The sequence below is a fragment of the Rhinichthys klamathensis genome, unplaced genomic scaffold, assembly GCF_029890125.1.
Source record: "Rhinichthys klamathensis goyatoka isolate OS25496 unplaced genomic scaffold, OSU_Roscu_1.1 h1tg000005l_1, whole genome shotgun sequence".
Lineage (NCBI taxonomy): Eukaryota > Metazoa > Chordata > Actinopteri > Cypriniformes > Leuciscidae > Rhinichthys > Rhinichthys klamathensis.
The window spans coordinates 1318680-1343142 of NW_026606558.1; positions in this window are offsets into that span (position 1 = coordinate 1318680).

Sequence of the window (24463 nt, forward strand, 5' to 3'; positions counted from 1 at the left end):
ACCAACCTATCAGCCACCACGCAATTAACGACATAGATCATTTACATAGTCACACAGCTAATTTTCATAATGTTCCCTTTATTATCAGAGGAAGAAATTAACCCAGGAATTTATTTACATATCCACTGCAAACGGTAACAGTGCGCTAATTGGCTGTTAGATGATTAATAGGCTTACAGCAGATGCTAATGAATCATGCACTCACTGTTCTGAAGGTGCTCTTGCAGTGTGTTTGTGTTTTGGCAGCTTAATTAGTCTGATAATTATGTACTTGTTGCGTTTGCTTTCAAGCAAATACAATCAAACATTGAAAAGATTAAAGTGGATTGTATTAGTGAGAGCAAGTGTTAGCTCTAGCACTTAACGACCCCGGCTAGACAATCATAGATTTTTGTTGTTGCTTTAAGTTAGTACTTGAAAAATGATTTATGATTTCTGGGCTAGGTAGATTTGTGAACCAAAAATAGACATGCACAAGCTTTCAATGCTTGAATCTAAGGGAATATTGACAAATTGTAGCACGCAACTCAGCTTGACTGACAGTTTGAGACTTAATTAGGCAAATGAAACCATCTGGCATATAATTCAATAAAAACATCTGTTTCCATTACTAATTCATTTTAATGGAATTTATTTGTGCAGAAGAGGGTTTTTTTTCCCATTGACTTGTCAGATTTATGAGGAAAATTGCTCTACTCTTTAGTAAACTCTGAATGTTTACTTTATTTGCCAATGTGTGTTTTTGCCAATGTATTTACACACACACTTTCATTTATCAAAAACAAGATAGTATAATGCAAATGAGTATCTAATGATACGTCATGATAATGACCCAAAATTTGCTTCATTTGAAACGGACATCACTGAAAATAATGATCATAAAAGAATAATCAATTCAGTAAGTGAGTCAGATATTGATTCAGTTCAATGAAGGAGTTGTCAGACGGATTCAAACCAGTAACCAATAATTTTGATCTATTCATTAATTCATTCAGGACTACACTTTTTTTATTCATTAAAAAGACCTGGCTCATTAGAGACATTCGTTCATGAACTGGACTACACTGGTTTTACACTGGTTTTTGATTCACTCATTTGTTTCTGAATTTAACTCCACTATTCATTTCAACAGAACTATGTTTCTTGCCATTTTTTTCTTGCTTTATTTACCATATTCATTACAGACTTCTGACTCACATTCACGACTCAGGTAATGATTTATTTTGCAGTGGCACTGAAACACTGGTATAATAAATATGTTCTCTATGTTTTATTTTGGATAAATATTTTGGGTAACACTTTATTTTACAGTGTACTGATACATTATGTAACATGTTACTGTATAATAACAGTAAATTATGCACTAGCAACTAAACCAAACTCTATTCCTAACCCAACCTTATAGCAAGTACATGTTGGTAATTGATATTACTCAGGACGTAAATGTATAATAACAAGGACACATTCAATATTTTAACCCAAGTGATGTAGTAACACTCCTGATCCACACATTATAAGTGTGATTATACTCCTAATGGATTACTTTTGAATTTAGTCTCTGTGACGATACACAACTGCATTCTGCATATTAAAGGTCTTTGAAACAAGCAGATCAAGAAAACCCCCAGTGAAATCGTCTGGGATGGCAGAGGAGCACTGCCCTGTAATTAAAAGATTCCAGTAAGTTCATTGACTCTGCACAATATCATAATAAAACCCCCAAATCGGCTCTGGCTGGAGAACCATTAGGAAGCATTGCTTATGAATATTTGATGCAAATCCTCCTTTTTGTCTTGGACACAGCTTGAAGCGGGAATCGCATTGATCTGCTGTTATAATCACAGATTAAAAAGAGCTCTCCCCAAACCATTCCCTGATTAAAGGCCTGTTTACACGCCACGCTCACACACCACTGCTGCTTTTTCATAGGCCTTGAACAGGCCCCCATAGGCTAAACTGTGCAGCAAAAACCGACTGAAACTAATGGGCCCCTCACTGGCTGCTGAGAGCAGGGTGTCTTTTAGATTTGTGTTTCAACTCGTTAGTTTCTAGATTTGGCCGGAGTCTACAAAATGTCCCTTATGAAATATTAAATTCAGCAAATCCTCTAGGAACTCAGCTAGAGGAGGAGATATATCACTTTGTCTTTATGGATCACTTCTTCGCAGTGTGCCCTGACCGCATCATCACCAGAAAATGGACATTCGAACCTTAAAGCCTTTATGGAAAATAAGAAAAAAAGTTCTCTTAATACTTTTCAGCCAACATTAAAGGGATACTCCACTTTTTTTGGAAATAGGCTCATTTTACAACTCCCCCAGAGTTAAACTGTTGAGTTTTACCGTTTTTGAATCCATTCAGCCGATCTCCGGTTCTGGCGGTACCACTTTTAGCATAGCTTAGCATACATCATTGGAGTGGACAAGACCATTAGCATTTCTAAAAAAAAAATGACCAAAGAGTTTCGATATTTTTCCTATTTAAAACTTGACTCTTCTGTAGTTACATCGTGCACTAAGACCGACGGAAAATGTAAAGTTGCGATTTTCTAGGCTGATATGGCTAGGAACTATACTCTCATTCCTGCGTAATAATCAAGAAACTTTACTGCCGTACCATGAGAGCAGCAGGCGTAATGATATGACGCAGCGGCTGAAAATAGTTCCGTTGTGTTGACGGAAGGTAGCCTATTTTCAGGCGCTGCGTCATATCATTACGCCTGCTGCTCTCATGGTACGGCAGTAAAGTTTCTTGATTATTACGCAGGAATGAGAGTATAGTTCCTAGCCATATCAGCCTAAAAAATCACAACTTTACATTTTCCGTCGGTCTTGTCATAGTTTAACTCTGGGGTAGTTGTAAAATGAGCCTATTTCCAAATAAAGTGGAGTATCCCTTGAAGATTTTCCCTGTAATCCAATTCATGGTGTTTTTTTTTTTTTGTACTGCATCAGATGGTTTTGCCCAAACTAAGGACATTTTATGTTCTCTTCTCTCATTCCCTGGCTTCATAGGACAGTTTAAACAATGCACTGCTCTCTTGTATTACCTCCACTTTGTATTACAGACACACATAGTGGTTTCAAACAGAACATTGTTGAAACAAAAAAGTGATCAAATAGCATCACATAATGTCAGAGCAGCTAAACGTTTACCTTTCTGTTGAGAAGCCTGGATTAAGCATTGACAGATTCTTTCTGCCAAAAGCTGTTACATTCAGGATTGGCTCTTGGGTCATTCTAAATATTAGATTTTGTGCTGTTATCAATAGATGACTTATACATTAAAGGAATAGTTAAGTCACCCTCAAGTTGTTCCAATATATGTGACTGGAAAACAAAAGTGAATTTTTTAAGAATATACTGCTGCTGTTTATTTTTCAGTATATTGAATGTTCCAAGATGACAAAAAATCACCATAAAAGTGGTCCACGTAAGTCGTGCTACATTCAGTCTTCTGGAGCCATACCATAGCTTTTTGAAGATGCTATTAACTGACATTTTTTACCTTGACCTTGGTATGAGTGTTCTGTTATTGATGATACTTTTCATGGTGCTTTTACATCCTTTTTATGCAATTTCTCAGTTGAGGAGATCACTATAATTCTCTGCGACACATTGTTCCTATACATATTTTTCTTCAGTGCACATGTAATTCAGCTATTTGATATTGAAGCTAAAAAGAGAGTAATGTAGATTTATCTGGCTTCTCGATTCACAGTGTCACTGTCTCCAGTAAGATGGATGGCAGCAAGTTGAGGGGCCCTTAGCAGTGTTCAGCGTGTCTGCCATCAGATTACAGGCTTCTGGGAGCCCGGTGCCCCCCGTGTTCACGTCAAGAAGGGGCTTGAAGCATAGCAATTATGGTGAAATCACATAACGTATGGTGCGACTCTTACCTTCGCTTGTCATCCTGACCGTGTCTCATTTGCACAGCCTCTCATCTCAAGTGGCAATGAAAAATTGCTATAATATAAAAGATTACATAATAAGCTATTTGCATCTCACCGAGTGTATGTGTGAGGCTCCCTTAAGCGTAGCATAGTGCAGTCGAGCTCTTGTTCAAGGGAGCTGCTTCACGTCTAGAGCAGAGACAGAATGAGGCTGTGGGTCAAAAGATCAGCAATCAAATCAGTGTAGTGTTGGGTTGTGGAGAGTCCTTGAGTGACAGCTGTCAGAGGGTGCATCCAGAATCACGCATTATAAACTCTCTGGCTTCCTGGATGAGCTCTTGTGGTGACGCATGCGATAGTGACCTCAAAATAAGGGCAAGTTGATGAGAGGGTTTGGGACAAGTGAATTAGCATAGCTCGGGATGCGTGTCTGAGGCAGCTCTGTGGAGATTCGTGAACACTTGAGTTGGCCGCTCACACGCTGTCCTTCTAACCTTCACTTTGTGGCTATACGATCAGTGCACGTTTAACGCTTGCCCGAGTTTTAAGCCGCGCTGAAAGTGCCCGAGAATTAAAGCGCCGCTTTCGTTAGTGCTTGAGCATGTTCTGCCTTTGGGGACGGTCCAGCTTTGTAAGATCTGATTTCCCAGCCTGTCAACATTGATTATGCACTGTTGTGTTTGAGGAAACACAGTTTTCACCCATTCTGTTTTAAAGGGCTTGTGGGAGCAGTGCCTTCTTTGAATCAGGAGTCTCTGAAAGAGCCGCTCAGAATTCGGCCTTCTGATGAACGGTTTTTTGATTATTGTGGTTTTACCTGGCTTATAGTTGGTTTATAAAAACTTAAGATTTTCTTTTTTGTTGTTTTATAGTTTAATCAGGTAAGTTAATGCATCTTTTTGTGTCTGAATAGGCCTACACTGAAAATAGTGGGTTTTTGTTGGGTGTTGTTTGGTCCCATTCATCCTCTATAATCAATTGAGGCATGAATACATTGAATACGTCACATTTAGTAACTTCGGTAACACTTTAGAATACGGTTCCTTCGTTAATGAATAACTACACAGGAACAAATGAGTAACACAATATTAACAATCTAGTAACTACTATTAACTAAACAAGAAATTCTGATTAACGAATTAGTAAGTAACAGCGCACAGATGAAAGTGGTAGTTCACTATTAACTAATTGATAACTACTATTTTTTGAATGCTTCCCAGAGAACTACTGAAGAAGATTAATAGTTCATGCAAAACTAATCAATAACTATGCAGGACAAATGACTAGCACTACATTAACATTAATAACTGCTACTGTAAACAAATACACAAGGTTTATCAATATGTAACAGCATAGTAGACTTATGATTTGGGAAAAAATTAGCCTATGCTCTCTAGAGAACTATCTATCAACTGAATAATTTGAAAGAAATGGCTTTTTAAATGCAGTTGTCAGCACTTGTCCTGTAGTGATTCAATGCCAGTCCAGAGGAATGCCAGAAAATTGGCCAGAGTCACGGTGACGGCATATTGAGTTATCGGCCATCCAAATACCATATACAGTGATTTTATTATTTAACCTATACCTCGCAAAAAATAAAGATTTTATTAATGTCTCCTACCTCATATACGTGTGTGCAAATATCTTGTGAAGGATTAGAAGATTCTACACTTTAGGATTGGCTTTTCATGTAAGAATCATGATAACTAACTAGTAATGACTCAAGTGTTACTACATACTTCTAAAGGAATGACTAATTATTTGGATCCGTATTCTAAAGTGAAGATCACGGTAACTAACTAGTAATTACTCAAGTGTTACTACATACTTCTTACTTCTACTTCTATGAGTAATTACTAGTTAGTTACCGTGATCTTCACTTTAGAATACGGATCCAAATAATTAGTCATTCCTTTAGAAGTATGTAGTAGCCTAACACTTGAGTCATTACTAGTTAGTTACCGTGATCTTCACATTAGAATACGGATCCAAATAATTAGTCATTCCTTTAGAAGTATGTAGTAACACTTGAGTCAATGCTTCTCTGGGAAGCATTAAAAAAAAGTAGTTATTGATTAGTTAATAGTGAACTACCACTTTCATCTGTGCGCTGTTACTTACTAATTTGTTAATCAGAATTTCTTGTTAGTTAATAGTAGTTACTAGATTGTTAATATTGTGTTACTCATTTGTTCCTGTGTAGTTATTCATTAACGAAGGAACCGTATTCTAAAGTGTTACCGTAACTTCTTGTCTTGTGATGAGCTTGTTACTGTCACTCAAAATGATCAGTTTGTTGATTATTGCCCTAGTCACCATTAATTAGTGTTTAGGTGTAGCAAGTCAAAGATATTTAATGTGTTTGCTTGGTTCATGCGTGTTTATGTGATCTTGTCTTTTATTAATGAGCACTTTGTTCACCATGTGGTTTTCTTGTATAACGCACATCATATTGAACATTAAAGCCATGTAAAAAAGTGGAATAAGAGCATAGAGCTTTTTAAAGTGATGCAGCTTAGGCAAACTAAATAAGCAATTGATACAATAATGGCAAATTTTAAGTCACGGAAACTTGACATTTAAAGTTCAGTGAATACATTTTCTTCAAATGAGGTGAATTTTAAAAAAACTTTTCCCTTATCCTTCACCTAGCTTAGAATTCTTAATTAATTAAATGCGAATGACATAAAATATTAACCTGTTGGAAGTGCTGGCTGATGATGAACAGGTGGGGGTAGCAACAATCTGCCCTTATCATAACAGTGTCTGTCAGTTAGCTCTCAAGCGCAGCTGGTTCTTCCCAACTTGTTTACAGTACTGGAAGGAAACATCCATATGCTGTCAATCAAACTGATGGTGATGTCATTATATCTGCTGTGAGGGAGTCAGTGCTGTATGAAGTGGGCCTGACCTCGTGGACAACAGCGGCCTTGAGAAAGATGGGAAGCTTGTTAAATAGATAATAATCAGGAACAGAACCAGCAATGCCAGATGCAGACTCCTGTTTCTCCATGTTAACAAATGGCTACTGTGTCTGTGCTGAGAACCCTTATGACACAGAAAAATAAAAATGAAAATATTTTTATGATTGAGCTGGAAATGTGCTCACAGTATCTTTCTGTAAATAAATCAAAAAACATTTTCAGCTACACATGACACTGTAAAAATTAGTCAGTCAAGTTTTCAGTGAGAAAAAAAAGTAGTATTTAGCTGGTTGTATGATGTCAACATGGTGGCCCTTATGGGAAAACACATTCTCATCTCATGTGAACAATTTAAAAAAAAAAAAAACACTTCAATGTTTTTAAGAAGTGGCTTAAAGGGATAGGTGCGGCAAAATAAAATTCTGTAATTATTTACTCACCATTGTCGTTTCAAACCTGTATGACTTTCTTTCTTCTGTGGAGCATAACAGATTTTTTTTTTTTTTTTTATGTCTCGTTTTTTCTTTTGGTCCATACAATGAAAGTCAGTAGCCACCAAAACTGTTTAAAAATACCCTCTTTTGTGGTCTGCAGAAGAAAAAAATGCATACAGGTTTGAAACGACATGAAGGTGAGTAAATTATGACAAAATGTTGTTTTATTTTTGGGTACACTGTCCCTTTAAGTGTCTGAATATTATTTTGGGGGCCACTGTATCTTGGTCATTTGGGATGAAACAAAATAGCCGCATATACCCTAATAGTTTCTAATTGCATGATAGGGATAATGCGTTATGGGTCAGCTTTAACACCTGAACTGAGCTCTGGTGGGATCACAATCATTCTGTTACATTATGACTGATTTTAGCACGGGTGGAGGTACCAATCAATGGAGAGAGAGAGAGAGAAAGAGAGAGTCAGGTGCCCCCTTGCACTCTGACTCTGTTGAATACTGATTGTCTCTCTGTCTTTCCGCCTCTGCCACTGAGCCATGGAATTGCTCTCTTTTCATTCTCCAGCACTTGTGGCTTCCCTCGCTGATGGACAGACGATTCATAAGACGTTCCCACTGAAGAGTAACATTTCTCATTTTGTATCTGATTCCTCCCTAACAAGGCGATTGCGCCGTTGCATTCGAATGCGGAGATAATGAAAAATGTTATGAATATTTCAACGGCGTGACAAAAGAGAAGTTTGTTCGATGGCTCTGTCCTCTGATCAATCCCCACCGGACCAAACAGGCTTAATATGGGAGAACAAGCGATCCGACTTATCTGTGATGTGAATGTATAATGTTAGCTTTTTTAATAACTGAGGAGTGGCCTCGGGGCCTGTCTGCAAAATGGCTGGTTCGCTTTGGTATTTGTGCATTTCATTTCTGTTGAATCATTAATGTTTCTCTAGGCTAACAGCTCCTCTGGCAGCAACAGTGGGATCGAAGAGAGGCTGAACTAAATGCCTGCACTGAGCGGTACTCCATCAAAGGCATCAAGCCTTTTTATTTATTGGATAAATGCATGTGTTCTATTCTCATGTGTTTTCCTTCTGCTATATACCTCATTGGTGCAGCCCACGTGAAGGCAGACAGAACATGCCTAGTGTGACCTTTGACCTCAACCTTGTACCTTGGTGCAAACATGCATCCAGATGAATATGCACTTTAATAATAATTTCTGTCATGGCCAACCAGATCTGTGCGCTCTATGATCAAAAATGGTGTTTGTACAGAGGCATTTACTTTAATGGAATTAATTATAAATGGATAATTGGATCACTGTGCCTGGCAGAGACTGTCAAGGATACTGAGAAAGCATCTTAATAGCCATCTTTCCCTTACCATTGAATTACACTTTTAACAGACAAGGTGCTGGTCTAAGGTTAACATAATTAAGGTCCAATTCTCTCTTTCACATCTTTCAATGATAGTAATTAATCTTGCACATCTTCAGAATGAATTGCCAAAGTGGTGTGTAAGAATGCTGAATTACTGCTTTTTCATGTTGCCTTCAGATTCAAAAGTCTTGAGTGCCGTATTGAGCATTGCCATTTAATATAATGGGCGCTGTAGCTTTAAAAGGGATAGTTTATCCAAAGATTCTGTTATTCACTCACCCTCATGTTGTTCCAAACTTGTTTGACTCTCTTTTTTTTTTTTTTTTTGTGGAGCACAAAAGAAGATATAAAATGTCTCATTGTTTTTTGTTCACACAATGAAAGTCAATAGGGTCAAATGGAGTTTTGGATCCCATTGACTTTCATTGTATGGACAAAAAAAATTCAGAAAATCTTATTTTTAGTTCTTTCAGAAGAAAGTAAGTTAGGGAGCAAAATGATGACAACATTTTCATTTTGGGGTGAACTATCCCTTTAAGGAATTAAAATCAAGGGCCATTTGTTTGAAAATTGCAGTGAATTCATGATTATGCATTGTTGGTTGTCGAGCACTGCAGGGAGAGCAGTTTATGTGCAAACTATAGAACATTTGAATGTAAACGGTGGTGTGCTTTACCCATCTAAAGCCCTGATTTACATTGCATCCTAAGCAGCCTTTGTGAACCCAGTGAGGTGTGAAGAGATGTAATGAAACAGAGCTTCTGTTTATGAGGGGAACATTCATATTCATTAGCAGTCAGTCATTAGCATACGATGCCTGTGACGAAGCCTGATGCATGTTTTATGAGCACGGTTAATGGTACATTGACAGCGCAATAAAAACGAGGGAAAGTGTGTGTGTGTGTGTGTGTGAGAGAGAGAGAGAGAGAGAGAGAGAGAGACACTTCCCCAGGAAAGCCACAGGGCGCTGGGCGGGTTATTGATTCTCCCCTGTGTCCTATTGATCTCTGATGTTTTCATCTCACAAAGGCCCTGCTAAGCTGCCGTGTATCTGAGAGACACACTGACAGCGCAGCCCATTGACTCTGGCTATCAATAGCCGGGGAGCTGGATATCATTAAATCCTCATCATTGTGTTTTTATCCTCCACACACCACTGACTGCCTCTGGTGACCTCCAAATGAAGCTGAATGTTGCACGAGATCGACACTGCCTGGCACAGAAGGCAGTCCGGGGCACTCTATTAAAGCAGACTCTTCTCACATGGTAATCGTGGCGGTGTGTTTTTGCAATCAGTTTTCACAACTTTGTTTGCACATGAGCATAAATTAGAATTGCATTCACCAAAAGTGAATTAGTAAAGGCCCCGATATTATTCAAGCGAAATCAAAGACGTTTCGTCATTTCGAACAAAATGAGGCCAAAACAAAGTTAGTTTTGTGTTCATTTCGGGAGTTCGAAACAGCTTTCCGGAAAAATTCGCTCTGGCTGTTAAACACCTTCGAACTAAGATTGGTCCGCGTCGATTAGGTAATACCGTTTCTTATTTCAAACTTCTTTTCGAACACTTCTTCATAGTGTTCCAGTAGCTCCAATAGAGCATATAGTCTGTATGCAATATGAGTCGCTGTGGATAAAATTGTCTGCCAAATGCAAAAATATAATGTAATTAGTAAATATGGATTTTGTATTTATATGTAATAATTATATTTATATATTTTTCATTAAATGTTTTTTTTTCATCCGAACTATGAACAATAATTTTAATAATTAACATTAAACAATATATATAAATGCTGAAAAAATTGCTGTTTGTTGTTAGTTAATGATACTTAAATTCATCTTTTATAATGAGGTTTTCTTTCTTGTAAATATTTGGAGGACAAGCGACATTCGCATTTTCTTAAAAATGAGTAAGTAAATAAATAAATAAATCGAGTGTTTCTTTACAATTGGGAATATGACATGGAAATCGTTTGCTCTCGCCAGCAGCATAATTGTTCAAAATTTGCCCACAATTTATAAGTCTAGACTGCATGAGTAACTAATAACGAGTTATTAAAATGCAGAATATTCTATAATTTGAAGTAGATAGGCACATTCCTATTGCATAATGCATGCAGGGAAAGATCAAAGGGAAGTCATGTGTGAGACATGGTGAGATTGTCTCCTGTTGCTAAGAGTCCCCGTGTAATGGTTTCTGTTGCTGTTAATGGAGGTTTTGCTCTCCTGCACTCCGCTGGCTGTATACCTGGGGGGTCGGGAGGAGGAAGACTAGCACCTGATGAGGCCTTCTTTCTCTCCGGAGAGCACGAAGAGACTAGTCATCATGGAGCAATTCTTACAGGGACAAGACACGTTGCCCCTCTATCACGCCTCGTGGGGAAGGAGGGGTGACAGCGGGGGCAAGGACGGATGTCGCAGGGATCAATAGAGCTGGAGGGGGTGGGAGGAAGCGCTGGGATGGTAAGGACGGGTGTGGGGGGTTGTTCTAATGCCATGCTCCATTAGAGACTGGAGACACTCGTGACTCACGAGCAGACAGCCTGATGAACAGCCTGGGTTCTGATAATAGTCTGTCTGATCAATAGCCTGTCCTCCCTCTCTGTTCCCTGAGGGTATGGGAGCGGGGCAGGACTGGCTGGTGACCTCGGGGTCAGAGGTCGTGGGTGCTTAAGGAGTGGAGGTGAGAGGGAGGAGTCAGTCATAAACATCTCTCCAGGCCTGTTTCTCATCACACAGCAGCTCTGGTCTCATGTTTTCTTAATATCTCTTCCATCTCCTTCTCTCTCTCTCCACGCAATCATCTGTCCTTGTTATTATTGCCTCACCCCTTTCAGCTTATTGATCACGTGATGAAGAGTCTTCTGGAGGAAGAGGAAGAGTCATCGTGGCTCCACTGATCTAATGGTTTTCATTTTGCCGCTGTGGATCTATGGCGCAGGTTATTGATGGATATTCTCAGCACCTCAGTCACTCCATCCATTTAGTTTATTTCCAGTGCAGTTGTTGGTCTGTTGTGTTCTATCGCAAACCCACACCAGCCTTATCCTATATGGCTGACACTGGCATAAAACCTATACATTATTATTTTATGGAATTATCTGTGGTATTGGGTGTATGAAGGAGAGACAAATGTATCATATCAGGGCTCACCTGTAAGTAGTTCTTTTATAAGGGCTATTAGTTATTTAACATTTTCTCTAGCCCCATCACAAAAAAATGATACATTTTTATTTTATTTTTTATTTGAAATATTTTTTTTCAATTATTATTTTTAGATTTGTTAGAAATATGTGTGTATATATATTTAAAAATATATAATATGTGTGTGTATACAGTATATATATATATAACAATATTTACTATTTTTGTTCAAATTTTTGAATATTGTAGTTCTATTTTTATTCCTTAAATAAAAAGAAAATATGCTACAACCAACAAATTGAAAAAAAATAACTATAATGGAATCCCATAAACACATGCACAAAACAATGGCCTGGAATGCAAAACAATACTGATTGATTTGTACTTTAAATCCATTACTCTTATATTCTTACTGATACTAGCCAAAAACGCTCTCAAACTGGCCCCTTTGTTGAGCACTTTGAGTGTTTTAATTAAATCCTGTGCAAAACATCAATTTATGTGTGAAATTTATTGATTTGTTTACAGAAGTCATTAAGGTCATGTAGCATTTCTCGAGCAATTATCTTAAAGAATGTGATATGAGATATTCAATGTGATAATATGTGGGCAGGAGTTTCAAAACAAACCAATTCATTTAATAAGGCATTGTTTTTTTTAATATGTAAGTTCTGAACTTTCTGAACTGCTGGTAAACTCCAACAGAGTTTATAATTAGATATTTCTACGTAGGTTTTATAAAGGTCAGTCCTTTGGAGGTTTTCACTATTTAATCAGGCATGTTCAAACAGTGTGTACAGTCAAACCGGCAAGCAATTTAAAAACTGAAGATGCACTTTATCTGCCTCGCTGAGTCTGTGGAAAATTATTTGCCTTGTTTAATAGAGTTAATGATGTTTTAGCATGCATATTCAAAGAGGATGTCATATGTGGCACAGCCGTGCTCACCCCGCCGCTTGTTTTACATAGGCCGGATGGAAAAATGTGAGTCAAAGAGGCCTGCGCTTTTATCAAGTCGTGTTGCGGTGTGTAAAAGTCATGAGTTTAGCAGAACTAACGAGGTTAAAAGAACAAGTTCCCTTTCTTGAGGGCAGAGTGTGGGAGGAAGTTAAATCTCCAGAGCGCGAGTTTGCAGCCTTGCACTATAACTCAGAACAGGAGGTGGAAAAAGCGCTAGCTCGCACAAGTACACAAGCTCATGTTGTCGCTGAATGACTTGCGACCGCAAGACTGTTTTTAAAGTTCCCCTTTTTTTCCCCCTTCTATCGCAATGCGCTGCTGTTATCTCTGAGTGACAGTTGTGGCTTGAACGGTGGCGATATATCCTGACTGGGAAAGTGAGACACCATATCTTGAGAGAGAGAGAGAGAGAGAGAGAGAGAGAGAGAGAGAGAGAGAGAGAGAGAGAGAGAGAGAGAGAGAGAGAGAGAGAGAGAGAGAGAGAGAGAGAGAGAGAGAGAGAGAGAGAGAGAGAGAGAGAGAGAGAGAGAGAGAGAGAGAGAGAGAGAGAGAGAGAGACAAACCCACAGACCATAAACCACATGCGAGCAGCCTCTGTACTGCAGCGCGCCTCGACTTCAAACGCTAACAAGTTGGAATAACATTTTGCTTGGGGAGGCTTCTGCTGGCGGTGGTGGCAAGCTGATTTGAAAGAAGCCAGATTTATTACATGGCTTGTAGACCTCAGATGCAAGCGAAACCACATTGCATAAATAGCGGGGGTTGGGGGTGTCGACTGGTGGAGCTTCTGATTGCTCGACGAAGACCCCTCAGTTTTTCACTTCGATTTTCCTGCATCTTTTTTTGTTTGCTCTATATTAGGCCAGTCCTCCTGGGAGACGGTGCATGCTTTCATTCCGAGCTGCGTGCAAAACATAACGGTGTGCTTTACTGGCACTTCCGGGCGCGTCTGACTCTTTCTGAATATGCTGACAGCGAGGTAAATCATGCCGAAGGGGGGACTGGATGTGTCAACTCGCTGTGGTGGCTGGGGCACAGCTAGTTCTGTGACAGCATGGGGCAGAGTGCTAGGCTCCACACTAAATTCCACTTACACTAACTGGCAGGGCTGTCTGTTGTCATGGCAACAGCCAAAAAATGTTCACAACTGACCTCCCAGCATTTCTTGCCAGAGTGTACCGTTTACCACGCTTCACAGATTTCTATCTCTTTATCTCCTTTTATCTATGACTGTCTGTTCCTTAAGCTCACTCTCATTTCTCTCTCTCTCCACACCTCTTCCACTGGCGCGGTTTCTCTGATGTGATAACAGGAAGTCGGAGCCAATGGGATCCAAACGTCTCTGTGCACACAACAACACACATCGCAATCGTGCCATTGCACGTAAGAGCTTGCTCTCATCTGCACCCACATAAAAAACCAAAGCAGCTAAACAGACAGCAGGGCCTAATGTGATAACTACTCGCACATGTCTGGACAAAGTTGCGGCTTTGCTGGTGGGACATCGACACATGCGCCATCTGAGATGCCGAAGCGAGTGTGAAAAATGTAAGCGAGAACACGCTAGTTTAACCACACCACACTAAAGGAAGTGGCATGGAAAGTATGGTTGAGGTCTTTGGGTTGAGACGTAGATGATGTTTGTTTTGTTACAGAATAAGGTCAAGATATGAGGGTGCTTTCAGTTCCTCTGTAATACGATTCTGATCTATTTATGATTTTCCATCACACAACAAAAGAGAGAAATCACACCACAGAGAAGAGTCTAGCTTTACTTTCACCTCATGCTTTGAAAGTAAGTGTAAGGCACAGGCTTTCAAGAACACTTCAGTTATTTGGAGATATGTCCTTTCAGTGGATTGTGTATGTTGCAGTATGCACAATGTGACATTCTTGAGCTTTCGCCAAGTATCTCCGTAGTATATGTAAACTTGAAAACTCGCATGTCACTGTAGGTCAAATACGTTATAGAAGCCCAAACAGCCTTATTTAGATGCTTTTCTAAGGATGAAGAAGTAGGTAGTGGCTGGAAAAAGACAGCGGAGGCAGCTCAGACCACCCACCTTGTGACGGAAGTATAAATCGGGCAAAGTGTGGTCTGGGTGAAATGAAGCCTCTAACCAGATAAGTCTGTGCTTTCATCAACCACATTAGAGGAACCTACATCTGCAGAACATTTCCGCCTTCATACAACTCAACAAAACTCTCCATTTAGACATCACAGAGTTGGAAATTAATGATTTTATTGACGGTGATAGGAAATATGGGCACATTTAGTTTAATGCCAAAGTGAATGTGCTAATCTTTAAGGGGTGTATTTAAGTTTCAAATCAATTAAGCATTTTCCCCCCCATTAAATTCACCAGAAAATCTGAAATTTAAAAGGATTGGCAGTTTTTATTTGACATTTCAAGGTCATTTTCAAATGAAATTTGATTACATGGTAAAATTTTGGATATTGTGTTTATGAAATAGTTACAGTTAACGTAATAGCAACAAACTAGTACATTGACATAAAACATGATGGTAATTTTCTTAGAAAATTGTATATTTGTTTATTTAGCAAGGAGAAGTTAGAAGCACAGGGCAAGGAAAGGATAAAAAGGCATCTTCATGACAAAAAAATTGTCAAAGTCAGTTTTACACATATGATAGACAGAAATAGTGAACATTTTGTAAAAAACAAACAAAATGCATGTGACAACCTTTTGAAACCACTAATGACTGTTTTCAAACAGTTTTCCTAAAAACTGTCTGTCACTGGTTGGATAAACCCTGAAACTCAGTTCTACCAGAAAGACTCCAGAATGACGTAACAAATCATTAATTTATTAACAGACCAGGAGGAGCAAGCATATTATGAGGTTCTTTGGCGTAGGCCCCGTCCGTAGCTCACATCAGAGGGTAACAGAATCTGCATTTCCTGCCTGAAAACGAAGGCAGGGGCGCAGCCGACCCCCTGGGAGGTATGGGCAGGGACCATCCTGGTGGTGGTGGATGGCGGGTGGAGGTGAATGTTGGCGTCAGCATCTGCATGTGTAAGTACTGATCTTTTATACTACAAGTATTAGAACATGATTGGTTAGATGTGAAGGTAATAAGTGACGTAACAATTGAGTCTTCCTGGCAGAACTTACGCTAGAGCTTTCATTTCTGTCATGACAACTCTCGGAAGATTGGTATGGCAATAGAGATTGGCATGGTAATGGCTATGGCAATGTTAATGTGTTTGGTCTTAGCGGAATAGATCTGCTACGCTGCTGCTGCTGCTGCTGCAGAGTATAAGTATGGGACTTGCTACTACCAATACATTCACAGACATTGCTGTGAGCATGTAAGACCTGCTGCTGCTGCACATGTAATATACATGAATTAACCCCTGTAGCAGATCTATACAGGTGGAGCTGGGGAAGGGGGGGGTTTCTGAAAGCGCGCTACAGACTGCTAACAGCAACACTGCCGGTATTTGTTTGAATGTTGAGCCACAGCTCATTGGCCCCTGATCCAACAACAACCAATTAGCTGTGCTATGTAGATAATGATGATTGTGATCGCTACCAAATGAGTTCGATCTATCAGCCTGCGCCATCTAGAGTTTCATGCCAGAACTATGTAAAAATGTTGGTTTCGTTGGGACGCTCATAGCACCAAAGAGCTGCAATGTATACACTTTTTAAGGGAATCTGCCTATTCGCATTACTTATAGATATTTTGGTGTATTAATACAGGAGAGAACTTTTAAAAGGATTGTTTTCATTGTACTTTCCTTTCTTGCATTCTCCTTTTTTGAGGACAAACACTGGCTGCCAGGTTTTTTTAAAACTCTCTTGTCATGGGCAATCAATACACAGCCATGATTGTAGTGGTTAAGAGCTCCTCTGTTGACATGCTGAGACCTCTCCTATTCTTATTCTTGAGTGGTCACACCACAGTGTTCACTGTATTGGATGAATGGCCAAAGTTCAACCCTTGAAGACGGCATAGAGATGAATTATGGGAGCTTGATGTCTGTGTGGTTTTTATCCTTTTCGTATTTCATTGATTTACAGCAGCGAGGCAGGCTCATTGTCCCAGCCACTAAAAATAACAGAGAAGGAAAACAACAACAGTGACACGGCAGCGGTATTGATTTTAATGGCTGGCCGCAGCCTTCCAGCCGCCCCAGGGTGCTTTTTATCGAGAGCAGTAAAATAACAAAGGAGATGGGCTGGAAGTTTTCCATGTATACCAATCAGAGTTTATAAATTGCTCCATTACCTTCATTTCCCTTGGTTACTCGGGGAACATTAGCAATTATTTTCTCGCGGGCTTCGCCCATGAAACTAATAATCTGGTGATTTAGTGCCTTGTGGCATAGTGCACCCTCTCCTGCCTGCCTTAATCCATTCATCTTGCCAGCTATCAGTTTGACTTTTGCGGGGACAAATTGCTTTTCTGAGTACATCTGGGGAAAAATGGGTCAATAGGTGTCTTCATGATCAGTCTAAAGGTAATTTCTCCTATAAAATAGGCTGTGACTGGACAGAGGGTGGAAATTGTTTCCTGTATACATCATGTCCAAGCAGAGAGGCTTATACATTGGCTGTTTGTCTGTGTTATTATCTGTGAGTATACTTGCGTGCAGGGCAGCAGCTTATTTTAGTTCTGTTAGTACAGTAGATGGATAGCAGGCTGTGGGAGCGGAGAGGGCAGCTGCGGTGTTGTGGCTTCAGCATGCTGTCCCATTAGCACACCCCTGGGGAGGGACAGACCTGGAGGACAAGGAGACAAGCCCGGATTAGCTCATAAATCACAGCCCGGGGGACCTACGAAAGGCTGTGACATCATCATTTAGAGACAGACGACTGCTCCACACAGCCCAGCTGACTGCACACTCCTCCTGGTGTTTGATTTGGATGCAACGTAGGCTGTGCTCCAAAACCAGCGTTGTGCAAAATTCACAAGTGGCTCACTTTCACTTTCGTTCGTTAGTTATTATCTTTCTATCCGTCGTTCTATAGTGTTCTATCTCTATTCATAAGGCCAATAAACCTCAAAGTTACCACTTGTGTGCTTTTCCAGTTAACATTAGTCATGTGAATTTTGATTCAATTTAATTCTTCTTTAATTAATTTGAATTCCAATTTTGCATCCTGCTCGCTACTTCAATTTACATACAAAAAATGAATTGGAATTTAATTCAGTTCTTAAACTCTAATGCTATACACGCTATATAGTAGTCTTTGTGTAGATGGTAAATATTCTTTTGGAAACTTTGAGGTGGACGTTTGCGTCCGATGTTTTTCTTCGACTAGGGGAGTTCGCTTTTAAAGTTGGTGTGTGGGATGTGTTTGTTTTTATGGAGGCCTCAAATTTGTCCAGTTCTCAGTCTGTAATAAGCCTTGTGGGTCTCCCTCCTTCACACAAACTCACACACATGGATCTGTGGTAAAAGAGTGATCCAGCATTGGCTGGCGGCCCTGACCTCAGCTCTTCCCAGGCTGGGTGGGATGGCGAGCGTTGCCAGGCCACAGTTTTACCAAAATGGGCTGAGAGCTCAGACACCACAATGTGGGTATGTGTGTGTGTTCATAGCACAAGGGGATGTGGCTGTTTCACCAGTGACCCTGTTATACCAATGCCACATACCAGCGTGCATGGCCCACCCAGGAGCTCCTGAACACCAGTAACCTAATTACCCACCCAGCACCTGGCTTCACCCCTTGCAGCAGCTTGGTACATGGCTGTGCATCAAAGGTAGAGGGCTTGAGCAAATGTGGTGCTTTCTGTCCACAGTAATTCATGTCACCTCCGAGGCCTCTGTGCTTACCGTAACAGCAGTGCAGTGCTGTGGGATGAAGGCTCTGTGTATAATAGGAGTCGACACCCCGCTCTTAGACCCATTGGCTGGGGGGTGATGGAGTGGAAGAGTGCATCTCTCTTAGGTACCGCAGACCTAGATCTCTCATCGAGCCGTCTCAAGGCGCTGGGGGCAGAAACTGTGTGTCACCCAGGCGCGAGTCACCACTCTCTCTCTCCTTCCTCTCCCCATGGGGTGCTGCCCTTTGTCCCTGTCATATTCTGTTGATAGAATCTCTCAGACTAAACTGTACATTTGCACAGGATATAAGGCTGAGATAAGATTCCTTGAGGGTCCGACTTATCTGGAGGTATCAAAGGGGGAAAAGCAGGAGTCGAGCCAACTTATCTTCCCCCTCTGTCCCAGCAGTGTCCACAGGCCTGCTGTTTTGTCTGACTGTAAATGTTAGTCAACGCGTAAACAGTTTTTATATGGAACTGTAACATTGTTATATGTTTATGATGCGTACACCGCATGCAGTTTTATAGTTTGTAGTCAGTAAGATGTTTTTAAACGTTTTAGTAAGAAGTCTCTTATAAAAATAAAATAAAATAAAAATACATAAAAACTGTAATATTATTACAATTTAAACAAACTGTTTTCTTTTTAATACATTCAAAAATTGTATTTATTCCTGTTATGGCAAAGTTCAATTTTAACAGCTGCATTTGATTGATGTTGATAACATTTGTGCTGCTTAATATTTTTGTGGAAACTGTGAATACAATTTTTTTCCGGATTCTTTGATGGATTGTAAGTTTAAAAACAACAGCATTTATTTGAAAGCCTTTACTGGCACTTTTGATAAATTGAATGTATCCTTGCTAAATAAAAGTATTAATTTCTTACTTACCCCAAACTCTTAATTTCTTACTTACCCCAAACAGTATATACATGTAAAAAAAAAAAGTGGGGAAAAAAAGAAAGAAAGGAGGAAAGAAGAGCTTGATATAAATATTAACAGCTGTCACAAGTTTACTGCACTGCACATTCCCACATGTAGGATTGTCTGTGCAGTGTTTTCTGCGTGTTTGCAATGAGTGCAGGCGAGGGACATGAACGTCTGTCTGCCTCTGGGTTTTAGAGGAAATGCTTCAATACTTTTTACAGCTTGCTACCATATGAAATATCAAAACAGAGTCTGAGCAGGAAGGAAAATAAGACATCACAGTGTAAGTAGCAACTGCGCGCTCATCTGAATACATCCTGTGATCTGGATGCCCGTGGAACCGTTATAATAGTCAATGTGTTACAGCCAAATCAATCACATATAGACATTGCATACAACTGCAGGGGCCCAGGCACCATTTAGCACTACCGCAGTCCCAAATACAGGGTAGTCTGCTCCACGCTAAACCCCATGTTAAGCGGCTTCCCGACCTCAGCGCTAGGGGTCAGAAGCGGGGAAAAAACATCACACAAGAGCCACAATTACAGGCCTCAGACATGAAAAGTGTCTCTTTTTATTCCCTGACAGGGCTCCCGTTGTTAATGGCTGGGTCTGCATGCTGCGTAAACAAACTGGCAAGCCGAGGCCAGGCCGCGTCTGTGTTAGCTGCCAGCAGCAGCGGCAGTGGTTTCAGCGGTGGGGGCCGATTACAGGATCCAGCATGGGCTGTGGCTGAGATGGCACACAGTTCAGTCCACTTTGGGCTTCCGTCACATTTTAAAGTGCTCTCTATCTCTCTCCGTTTCCTCCTGACCCTCAGTCTCTCACTTCTCTCCCTTCCGATTTCTTTCTGTCTGTGTTTATCAGTTGATGTTGCTAAGGGAAGCATCATTAGCTTCGTTTACATGCACCCAAATAATCTGTTTATAATCAGACCGATGATGGCCAAATCAGCTCATCATGTAAACACCACAAACGATCCAATTGAAAGGGGTGTAGACCTTAAATAATCTGATCAACAAGAAAAAAAAAAATAAGCATGTAAGCACATGAATCTGAATCTTTTCTTAATCAAATTCATTATTATTGATACGAACATTTTTGTTTATGTACTTATGTCTTATGAACTCGTCAGTGAATGAGACTGAATACATTTCTATTATATTTCTACCAATATTTGCTAAAAAAACATAAATGTCAGTTTTCTTTTTAGATATGTCATCAAGGCATCTTTGAATCACATATGTAAACACATAACAAAACCCAAATACTGTAACAGCATGGAGGCAACTTTTTCCAAGGCAAGCACCACTCACATTTTCTTAAGAAAAATCGTTTTGCTTGATGTTTCTCTTTCTTCTGCTCTCACTGCTGCCATCGACCGCTATATAGTATTTTGGAAGAGCCTTTGGGCTTTACACAGATTCAAATCAACTATCTTCTGGTTTAGGAACTGTGTGTGTTGTACATCTGTTATGCAGATATGGTCCCTAAAGGAATGACTGTCGTTATGCTGATAAAGTCCATGGAGGAATTACTGTTACCCACCATCATCTTTTAAAAAATTATACTAATGTACAATACCCCAGAGTTGGGATTTATCCTGCTTATCTTATTCTTGATATATACAGCACAAACTGCGCCCTTGAACCTTACTTTAAAGTAGCATAAATAGGTGGAATTTGAGTTCTATATCCATAATTCCTTTATATGTATGAAGTTCCTTTTCATCTTTTTGGAAAATTGAGAACGGAAATATATATAAGCGCAAGTCAAATGACATTTTACATATCATTAAGCCTAAAAAGGAAGTAAAAACAAAAAGTTGGGGGCCTTAAAGTACATATATTAGATTACATGCGTCCAAAATCCAAGATGTCTTTTGGTGCTCCTTGTAAAGTTAGCTCTTATATTTACCAAGGCTGTATTCAAAAATACATTGGAACAGTAATATTTTTGAAATTTAAAATAAGTCGTCGTCGATTATTCCTTACATGAGTGTTTATATTTGCTGATGTTCTATCAGATCTTAATAACAGCATGCAATCAGCCCATTTGTGGCTACCTCCTCAGATAAAACAGGTTATCTTACATGTAAAGAATATGTGCTTTTAAGGCCCCTCAACTTTTTGTTTAATATTTTTTTGAGCGGCTTAATGATTACTTAAATAAGCTCCCCCCGTAACACCTTTGTAAAATGTTTGATGTTAGTTTAGAGTAGACAAAAAATGAAAATGAAAACACAGGACATATTGAAAGGAGAAGATTACAGCAAATACAGCCCTTCCATTAGACATGAACACACAAACATCCGTAGGCTTACACACGCCATTCCCCCAGCGGCCTCTGAAATAGAGAGAGAAGTGCAGCTGGTGCACCTGCCTGTGTTTGTCTCCTCTCCCCTCCTAAGCTCTGCTAATGAGGGGGATTTTAATTACTGATAGCGTGTCCCAATCCCTCCGCTAACTGTACTCGGCTTCATTAACCGCCATCAACAGGAGAGTGCTGAACATAAACACAGCTCATTAATGCTGCCTATCCTCCCGCTCAACTCGCCTCATTTTTCTCTTTCTCTCTCTCTCTCTCTCTCTCACACACACATCCTCCCTCCCTCCCTCTCTTTCCTCTCGTTCTCCTTAGTGGCATTCCTGTGGGATGGGAGGAGGTCACAGTCCAGGTCAGCCCTCTCTTAGATTAAGATGCAGAGTGCTGAGAAAGTGATGTTTTTTGTTTGTGCAAGGACTATTTCAGAGAGTTCTCGGGGGCAGGTCAATACCCCATAGAGGTCACATGACTGTACAATCTCCACAGGAGAGATTCACCTTGATATAGAAACACTGGCTGTTGTTGTTGCTGAATTATCTTATGAAATGTCACAGAGCAGTTTGAGGAGCAAGTGAGCAGAGAGCACCCAGCGAGTCCCCGTGGCACGTCAGATAATATGGATTAATCTGCCTTTCACACTCCAGATACAGCAACAGCATGAGCAGACCCGGTCCTGCCCCCCCCCCCCCCCCCCCCCCCCCCTCTCTCCTCGCTCTGGACTGTTCACTGGACCTGAAAATGTATTTTCGCATCTCGGCCATACAGAGAGTGATGGAAAGAGGGAGGGAGAGTGCTTGGGCAGACCTCTCGGATTCAAGAAGCACACAAGAACTGTGTTTTACTTTCTCCGTCTTCCTCTTTATCTGTGTACACACTCACACACAATGCCTTTACACTTTATCAGTCTGACAGACACCCCACACTGAGTGGGAAGCTGCTAAGCAGCACATTGTCTTTTGTATTCTCACCCAGAAATGCAGTTTTACAACTGTGTGACAATGACAATAACAACAACATACTAATGATTTGTTCATGACATACATATAAAAAAGGGCACACACAGTGGCCCGGTTTCACAGACAGGGCTTAGATCAAGCCAGGAGTAAGCCTTAGTTCAATTAGGACATTTAAGCAGCTTTTATAAACGTGCCTTAGAAAAACACATTACTGATGTGCATCTTAAGACAAAACAATGACACTGACATATTTTAAGATATGTCAGTGCAAGTTGCTTTCAGTTAAAACAGAGCAAACATATATTTTAGTCAGGGACTAGCTTAAGCCTTGTATGTGAAACCGGGGGAGTGTGTCAATCAAAACATGTTTTGCCCCATTCAAGTGTTGGTTACTGTGTTTACATTTACTGTATAAAGCATAACCATTCAAAAGATTGGAAAAAAGGCAAAACATTTGACTTGCACAAAATTAGGATACTCGTAATAGTAGAATCGGAAACACTTGTGTATTGATTATCTTGACATCTTTCATGGTCCAATTTGAAGGCAAACTGGTTTGAGATCAGCAAAGAAATCTCAGCGATAAGCCTTATGGGATATGACGCCTTGCGTGATATCAGTGCTCCAGTAAAACCAGTCTTGGCTCTGCGATGAATGATTAATGTGGCTACAAAGACGGAACGTTTATGACATCATTTTACCCTCTGGAACATGGAATGTGTCAGATGTAAATGCGATCATTTGCCGTTCTAATTACTCTCTAACCAACCTCTTTCTCCATCTCACTGGCAGAGTGATACATTGCACTAGCATTCACACGGCGACACAGTCATTAGGCAAAAGTGGCGGCAATATCACAGGCCTGGAATGCCGGCCCACGTATTTGGATCTGCATGAAAATATTTTGGACCGTGCTTCGATTCCTGCCCGCCACACGTCATCAAAGCCTTTAATGTTGGCTGGCTTAGGCGTGCACAATGTAGCAGGTACACTGTGCTCTTTGTTTACCCTCTTCTCTTACCAATCTGGTGCACAGATGGCTAACAATTATTTCTCTGTGTGCTCATTGCTGCTGGGAAACTACCAGCATGCTCTGAGATTGGTGTAATCTTTTATTATTTATGATTGTCTTAGATTTCTGGATCAGTATTTGAGCACAATCTGTTGAATAGCTGAGAGGCGCGACTGAACGGGGGAGGCGGAGGAGTAAAATTGAGTGTAAACAGAGCCGAGAGAAGTGGAGGAGCTACCGTAATGAAGCTGTGATATTGGGGCCGTTTAAACGCGAGACACACTCCTGAATTCAGCTGGATTTAATCCCATTACCACACGCTAAATATACAATTTGTTTTAAGCTTGCCGTTGGTTGTGTGTATGTTAATAAGCGGCATGCTGGAGGCGCTTTCAGGGAGACTTTTGGAGGGCACAGGCTAATAATTAGATTTCAAAAAGGAAGTCAATTTAAATCCTCATTTGAAGGAAAAATAAGAGGCTTAGTTTCACACTGTAGAACCACATTAATTTGCATGGCTTCTGTTCGCTCTTATTAAGATCCTCGTGCCATATGATATCGGAAATCTTAAATTAGCAAACGTAATGACCTCATTCCAGCGATATCAGCGTTGTGAGGATTCTGTCGTTATCACACGGCTGTTTTTGTTTGTTAAATGGCCGAATGGCAAGGGGAGCTAATGCGTGA